Below are 6,013 nucleotides of genomic sequence, written 5' to 3' on the forward strand. Positions count from 1 at the left end.
GGGGGTTCAGAGAGGTTAAGCAATTCGCCGGGTCTCGTAGCTATGAGAGGAAGGCTGGGCTTCAGTCCAGGTGACTCAGAGTCTTGGGTTTTTCCTTCCAAACCTTCAATTCTTGACCTTTGGGGCACAACCCCCCAAGAGAGCCCCACATTTATAGACTCTTTCCAGGAAAACACGTGCAGGTGTAAACCATTTCTGAGGTTTTAAGACTCCTTATCCCGCCACCACCTAGTGTCCTGGGATTCAGATCTGGCACTGACACCTGGAGTTTGCACAGACCCTGCAGGTGGGGGGCTCAGCCCCATAAGACCGCCTGACTTTGGGGGCCAGAGCACTTTGGGGATCCCCAGGCCATCAGGTTTCTGGCTAACTGGTTATAAATTTGGGGGTTCCCATGACCCCCTTTGGTTTGATGATTGGCCAGATAGCTCACAGAATCCAAGAAAGCGCTATAGTTACAAATATGGTTTTATCATAGAGGATAAAGGCTGGGATCTGCCAAAGAAGAGACACACAGGACGAGGTCCGGGAGGGTCGGTCCTGAGCCCAGAGTTTCCCTGCTGACTCCCAGGGGAGTTGGGGCACGTCGCCCTCCTGGGACATCGATGTGTTCACCAACCAGGCAGCTCCTCCAAGCTTTGCTGCCCAGAATTCTTCCTGGGGTTCCTTTACGTAGGCATGATTGGTTGAGTCATTGGCCGCATGATTGATCTCAATCCCAGCCCCGCTCCGCTCCCTGAATTTCAGGCTGACTCAGAGCCCCAAGTCTGTATAATCATGGGGTTAGGCCTTCTGATGACCAGCCCCAACCCTGACTCACCTCATCTCTTAGCATGAACTCAGGTCTGATCCAAGGGGCCCAATAGCAAAGGCACGCATACTATTAGGGAAATCCCAATCCTTCCAGGAGCCAGGGGCAAAGTCCATCCAGATTTTTTTCTTTTTTACAAATCATTTCTACACCAACGTGGGGGCTCAAACTCATGACCCTGCTGTCAAGAATCTCGTGCTCTACCGACTGAGCCCGCCAGGCGCCCTCATTCAGATTCCTTATTATATGACCCCCTGAAGCCCTCCCACGGGCCTCCTGTCAACCCAAGGGACAATCTTGACATCAGGCAAGGTGAAATGCAAGCCCCGAACACACCACTTCCAGAACTGACTGCAGATACACACATGGGGCAGAGCTAGGCTTTGTGCAGCTTGGATCCTGTGCAATTTGGGGTGTGGGGGCCGAGGTGCATCTTTGAGGGAAAGACTAGAACATCGTGAGTGCAAACTGGACATAGAAGAGGGGCCTGGCAACGTGAGGGACCCAACGTCAGCTTCCCATCGGCTGCGGCTTGTTCACGGGTGAAACGGCAGAGCTACCGGGCGCCTGGGTGGCTCAGTCGGAGAAGCGTCCGACTCTTGATTCAGGCTCAGGTTGTGATCTCAGGGTTGTGGGATCGAGCCCCGTGTGCGGCTCCACGCTCAGCCAAGACTCTGCCTGAGAGTCTCGTGCTCTCTCAAAATAAATAAATAAATCCTAAAAAAAGAAAAAGAAAGAAAGAAATGGCAGAAGTACAAGATGGGGACGCCTGGGTGGCTCAGTTGGGTAAGCGGCTGCCTTCGGCTCAGGTCATGACCCCAGCATCCTGGGATCGAGTCCCACATCGGGCTCCTTGCTCGGCGGGGAGCCTGCTTCTCCCTCTGCCTCTGCCTGCCACTCTGTCTGCCTGTGCTCGCTCGCTCTCTCTCTAATAAATAAATAAACAAATAAATAAATAAATAAGTACAGGATGGATTTTTGGAACCATGTTTGCAGCTGCAGGAGACTGGGGGAAATGCCGAGTAAGAGGGAAGAATTAAATAAATGATGGTCTGGAGTAGTATGCGTGCCATGGAATAGTATGCAGCTGTGGAAAAGGGTGGGGTCTTCTTTATGCACGGATATGGAGCGATGTCCCCCATGTACTGCCAAGTACAAATACAGTGCTGGCTTATGCTTCCTTTGTGTGAATAAAGGAGGAAAATAATGTACATTTCTATTTTCCTGTATCTGGGGAAAGAGCCTCTGGAAGGTTCTTAAGTACAGGGCATGTGTGTAGAAAGGAGACTGTACACTCTATCTCTTTTTTTGTTTTTTTAAAACTTTATTTTTTAGATTTTTTAATTTATTGGACTGGCAGAGATCACAAGTAGGCAGAGAGGCAGGCAGAGAGAGAGAGGAGGAAGCAAGCTCCCCGCTGAGCAGAGAGCCCGATGCGGGGCTCAATCCCAGGACCCTGAGATCATGACCCGAGCCAAAGGCAGAGGCTTTAACCCACTGAGCCACCCAGGCACCCCTATCTCTTTTTTTGAAATGTGATCTTATCATCTATTGCAAATGAGGGGGGCACGGCAAGCTCCCACCTGCTCAACACTGCCCTGTGTCCCCCTCTAGGCTCCAAGTTCTCCTCTCCTTGTTGGCACTTCTGCTGCTTCTGCTGGGCGGCAGCTCGCTGCTGGCCTGGAGGATGGTTCGCAGACGGGTCAAATGTGAGTCAATCCCCGGCCAGCTGGGGGGTGGGCTGGCACACCCTCTCGTTTTCGAGGCTCTGTGTCCTTGTTCCCCAGAGTGGGCATCACACGCGTACCCTCAGTCCACACATCCTAGCTGGCCCTAAAGGCCAGACCCCAGAGGGGGCATCCCCGCTATGTGGGAGGGGGGTCCCTAGAAGGTAGTCTGTGAAACCATCACCTTCTGTTTAAAACCCTTCCATGGGGGTGCCTGGGTGGCTCAGTGGGTTAAGCCTCTGCCTTTGGCTTGGGTCGTGGTCTCAGGGTCCTGGGATGGAGCCCCACGTCAGGCTCTCTGCTCAGCGGGGAGCCTGCTTCCCTCTCTCTCTCTGCCTGCTGCTCTGCCTACCTGTGATATCTCTCTGTCAAATAAAATAAAATCTTTAAAAAAATAAAAATAAAACCCTTTCACGACCTCCCACACCCTCAAAAGTCCAGGTCTCTCCACTACCAGCCCCGCCCACCCCCTGCCCATTGTTATACTCGGGACAGCGGCTGATCCCAACTTCTACGACCTGGGGTAGCTCTACCTTCAGTCTCCTCTTCTGCACTTGCCCCGGGCCCCTGGAGCGCCTTCTCTGCCTCCTTTCACTGGCTCGCTCCTGGTGGGCTTCAGGGCCCTCGCACTTCTTTCCCTCTGGCTCCTTCTCCTGCTCCCCCAAAGCAACTGGGGGGCCCTTCCTGGCCGCACCCCTCTGCACACACCATCGGGCCCTTTCCCCTGCTGATTGTCCCCACCTGCTTCCTTGCCTGTCTCCCTGCCAGCCTGGGCTACTCCTCAAGACCAGGGAGGAACCCGAGAAGGCACACAGTCATATTTGTTAAATTAACATATTGTTTAAAATCTCCCACCACAAGGGCACCCCAGATGCTGGGGACATCCTGGGGCCTACTTGCTCTCCTCTGGGCTCAAATTAAAAGAGAGAACAGAGGGGCGTCTGGGTGGCTCAGTCGTTAACCGTCTGCCTTCGGCTCAGGTCATGATCCTGGGGTCCTGGGATCGAGCCCCACATGGGGCTCCCTGCTCGGCGGGGAGCCTGCTTCTCCCTCTGCCTGCCGCTCCCCCTGCTTGTGCTCTCTCTCTTGCTGTGTATCTCTCTGTCAAATAAATAAATAAATAAAATCAATGCGACCTTCTTGTTGCTGACTGGAGACCCAGCTGTCACCCAAAGGAGCTCAGACTTCTGCCTGCATTGGAGTGTGAGCCTTACATTTCCTTCTTGTTCTAGAACTTTCTGACTCTATGAGCAGCCGGTTCTCAGGGGGATCTATGTCCAGCCTTAGGGAGGAGGCAGTGTTCTGGAAGCTGGTGCATGGCCACCCTGAGCTCTTGTCTCCTGGACTCCTACTGCCCCTCTCCACGGTGGGGGTCAGGCCTTCAGAAGAGAAGTCAGCCCCAGCATGTGTGTGCCTGATGTAGGGAAGGAAAACCACTTCCTCTTCCCCATCTGCTTCTCTCACATCACTTTTGAGGGCCCTTCCCCTCATTGGGGCCCATGTGATGTGGGCCTCCCTAGGGTGAAGGGGATTTTCCCAGCCCCAATTGCTACAGACCTCTCTGCCCTTTCACCTAGAGAGCCTCCCTTCTAAAAAAAGGGACACGAGATGGTTGTAGAACATTCAAAAGATAAGTAAAAGCACAAAGATTGAAATAAATTCCCCATAATAAATAAGAAAGAAAACTCCCACCACTCAGAGAAAGCTAACCACTGACATTTGAGGGGTGTCTTTCCAGATGCTTTTCTCTCTTTTTAAAATTAAATTAAATTAATTAACCGAAGAGTGAGAGAGAGCATGTGCTCAGGCATGTGTCGGGGGAGGGGCAGAGGGAGAGGGAGAGAATCCTCAAGCGACTCCCTGTTGAGCCCTTGGTGGGGCTCGACCCCACGACCCTGAGATCATGACCTGAGCCAAAATCAAGAGTCAGACGCTCAAGCGACTGAGCCACCCAGGCCCCCTCCACCCCCAGCTGCTGTTTTCAATGCTTATTTATGTAGATATGATTTCTCACTTATGGTTTGCTTCATTCCATAATCCCCCTTTTAAACCTTTTTTTTTTTTTTGCACTTAACCTATTGTATCATTTTCCCTGCCCTGAAATGTTCTAGAAGTCTCTTACTGCAGAGTTGGACAGTGTGTTTGTGGGTGGGGGGGATTACACCTTGCTTCACTGATCCTCTGTAACAGGAGAAAATCCTTCTGTTCAAATATCCTGACTCTCCCTCCCCATCCCTGCCAGTCTCAGCTCCTGTCCCCTCACTGTCCCCTCCCCTGTCCCAGAGCCTGATGCCTGCCCCATCACACCCACTGACGGTTCTTCCCCTCAGCCCGCTTGCCGTGCCCTCGATCATGCCCTCCCTCCGTCCCCCACACACCCAGCACCACTGTCCCATGCACCTGCTGTGACACCAGGCCCTGTGCCGGGCTCTGGGTGACACCGCTGCGACCGGGTTAGACAGGGCTCCACATTCAGTGTTCCAGCTGGCTCCCAGCCACATTCCTTCCCCGGCGATGTCCGTGCAGCTACACCAAAGGCATTCCCGGCCATGTGTGCATCCCCTGGGAGGACCCAACCTGCTCCTTGGGGCTCCAGGGGGCAAGGCCAGGGGCGCACAGAGCCTGACTCTGAGACAGGATTCCTGCAGAGCAACGTTGCGGGCCCCAGGAGCCCGAGGTCGTGTGCCCCGAGCCACCTTCATTCTCAAGTCTACAGTTGGTGAAAGAGATCTCCAGGGCCGTTTCATCCTGCCAACGGGTCCTCCTAAAGGGGTGTCCCTTTCCTGTCTTCTTCCGCCTGGGAACAACCTTTGAATGGCTGTTTCGAGAACTAGCTTTGGTTTGGCCACTGTCTCCAAGCCGGAGCGCCTTCCTGCCGGCTCCGGCCTTCGCGCCTCCGCCCGCCCATCCACTGTCCTTTTCCTTCCTCACGAGTTCACCCTCGCGGCAAAGCCTTGAACTCCTACCCCATGGCAGATCGGAGGCAACGAGTCCCTAGGGCCAGATTCTCTAGGGAACGGGATCATAGGGATTCCCATTCCTGCTTTGTTCTGGGATTCAAACTTCTAACTCTTCTCCTGTCTCTTTAGCTGGCGAGAATCCAAAGCAACTGCGGTCCCCCAGTCAGGTAAGACAGGCTGGGGGTGTACGGGAGTGGCTGGCGGGGAGAACAGAGGATGTTGGGGGCGTGAGCAATCCCACGGGCCCCTGGAGGTCTGAGTGCATCATCAGTGGCTGGAGTGGGGTGCTCGCCCAGAGCAGGGAGAGTGATCCCTGGGAGATCTGGTCACTGGGTCTTGTCTTGAGTCCTGGCCAATCTGTCCCCATACAAAGTGGAATGGGAGAGGGTCCTTTGATGCTGACCTGGGGGGCCTTCCAATACTGCCCGGAGATGACCAGAGTGGGAGCTGGAAGAGGGAGGCTGGGGCATCCAGGGCATCGAGGGAAGGGGGAGATATCCACACACAGGCAGGAA

Source organism: Martes martes (genome assembly GCF_963455335.1).
Source record: "Martes martes genome assembly, chromosome: 16".
In the NCBI taxonomy this organism is placed as follows: domain Eukaryota; kingdom Metazoa; phylum Chordata; class Mammalia; order Carnivora; family Mustelidae; genus Martes; species Martes martes.